This window comes from Palaemon carinicauda, chromosome 31, assembly GCF_036898095.1.
Source record: "Palaemon carinicauda isolate YSFRI2023 chromosome 31, ASM3689809v2, whole genome shotgun sequence".
Lineage (NCBI taxonomy): Eukaryota > Metazoa > Arthropoda > Malacostraca > Decapoda > Palaemonidae > Palaemon > Palaemon carinicauda.
In genome coordinates, this window is record NC_090755.1 from 30,013,527 (window position 1) to 30,016,026 (window position 2,500).

Sequence of the window (2,500 nt, forward strand, 5' to 3'; positions counted from 1 at the left end):
TTGGGGAGGGCAATGCATAAACCAAAATAAATTCAAAATGGCGAAGAAATCGTGACGTTCATTTATATCAAATTAGCACCTACCCGTATTAAAAGAAAAAATTATATACCAAATATCATTAAAAAATACTTATAAACTTTGTCCTATTCCAAATGGCAAGTAAAACTCAACCTCCCTGTCTGCTAGAAATGTTTAAAAATTTACATTAGCTTTTTAAAACCCACGAAAATGTTGACATATATTAAAATTAGTCGGCAATGCGGTTGTTAGCCCCTTGTCCTTCGCTACGGGTGTTTAAAACTTCCATGTGCTGATGTTATCTGACATTTCTTGGAGATCACCAGTGTAATTACTCAACAGACTGAACTTAGATTTATTGATTACTTTACCTAACTAGCGTCACAGCTTAAACCTGTATCAAAGTGCATAAATAGACCTGATCAAATAACCAGTAGTATATAAACCGAGTAAGTACCGCCGTTAGACAATTATACGACTTCAATAAGGGTAGTGATGGCTAACTGCAAATGTCTCTACCTGACGATCGCCAGACTGGGGTTCGAGTCTCACTCAAGCTCGCTAGTTTCTTGTAGCGTCTACAAACTCACCATTCATGTGAGCTATATAAGGGGGTTTGGAGGAGCCATGCTGAGTCATTGCCTGGCCCTCACTGGTCCTAACTTGGGTAGATTCTAGACTGGCTTTGGGAACTGCTCATGTGTAAATATGGTCAGTCTCTAGAGCACTGTCCTGCTTGCAAAGCATTGTCACTGTCCCTTGCCTCTGCCATTCATAAGTGGCCTTTAAACCTTTAAGGTTTGAGGTTCAGTCTGCGTGAGTATAAGTTCATATATACATACTATTCTCATATCAAAAGAAGAATAAAATTGCTTTTCTGTCATGAGAAATAGCCTCAAATTTAAAACTTTGAAAGGTTTAGTGTAACACGGGCAAGCTTAAGCTTAATTGAAGATTAAGTGAATGTCGCATTAAGATGGCCGTGGTGAGAGGATAAGAGAAGAGGGGGCCGGGTACCTAGGGACACAGAATTCATTACCTGGCGGCTAAGGAAATACCTAAATTCAAAATACCTTGAAATAACTCAACGGTTAATTCAAAGACGAGAAGGTTCGGCTTTCCAGTTAAACATTTCCTTTGAGTTTTTAGTCTAATTCATTTATTACAATATGAGTTTATATATATATATATATATATATATATATATATATATATATTTATATATATATATATATATATATATATATATATATATATATATATATATACACACACATATATATATATATGTGTGTGTGTGTATATAATTTATATATATATATATATATCCTAATTCAAAAGAATATATATATATATATATATATATATATATATATATATATATATATATATATCCTAATTCAAAAGAAAGCTTACGAAGATTTGGAAAAGAACCAAAAATTATAATTAACAATATTCTCAAAGATATGAAAACCGGAAAAATAATTCTATACCTTCCTAAAGATAAATCGAGATATCTATCATTTCTAACTATCTAAAAGATGAAAACTAGAGGGGAACTCAGTAGACAGAGATCTCCGCCGCGGCAGCTTATTTCTCAACCCTTTGCTCGACTTTGCCTTTGACCTTTTATCTTAGCATGTATTAATTGGTGTGGATTTTCATACACTCAAATATGAACCAAGCTTGGAGTTTCAGTGACAACGATGTCCAAAGTTATGGGTGATTACGTGAATTAGATAATTTGCTTGGCCGTGACCTTGACCTTTGACCTTGACCTTCCAAAATTTTATCATTTCCAGCATTTTACATAAGTTAATTCCTGAAAGTTTCATTACACTACGATTAAAATTGTGGCCAGGAAGCTGTTAAAAACAAAAACACACACACACACTCACACACCAACAAACACACTAACAAGGGTGAAAACATAACCTTCCAACTTCGTTGGTGGAAATAATAAGAATCACAAATAATAAGGGATGAAGGGATGAAGATAAAAAATAAATTAAAAAAAATAAAACTAAATAGCTGCATCTAAAAACTCAATAACAATAGGATGAGGGTAACCCAAATACCCCAATAGTGGGTATGCAAGCCGATGAAGTGAAGAAAACATCTTTTAAATAATAGGATTAATCAGTAGTCCGAAAATTAGTATACATGTCCCATATAACAAGTCAGTAAACTCAAATCTCTATCACTACAATCAATGACGTTCATGCTGACAACGACGAGGAATATTATAAGTCTTTTAACTATAATCATCATTAGAAGTATAATCATTAGTATCAGATTGATGTTACCTCTTGATACAATGAAAAATTCTTCTGGATTTACTTGTTTGTTACAGATGTTTAGTGAGTGCTCCCTCACGGATGTGGAGGAGGAGCCTAGCAAGAATCTTTTTTATTCTGCAACCTCTTCCCACATGTCCCTATGCTCTGACAGCGAGGGACCTACTGCTAGATCCTAAATATCA

General features: G+C 34.1%; 1 protein-coding gene across 1 annotated transcript in view; it reads right to left on the reverse strand.

Annotated features, from left to right (window-relative positions):
* The window catches only part of LOC137624375 (ankyrin repeat domain-containing protein 29-like), a 617,540-nt gene that overhangs the window by 415,015 nt on the left and 200,025 nt on the right, over positions 1-2,500 (reverse strand). The window lies entirely within an intron of this gene.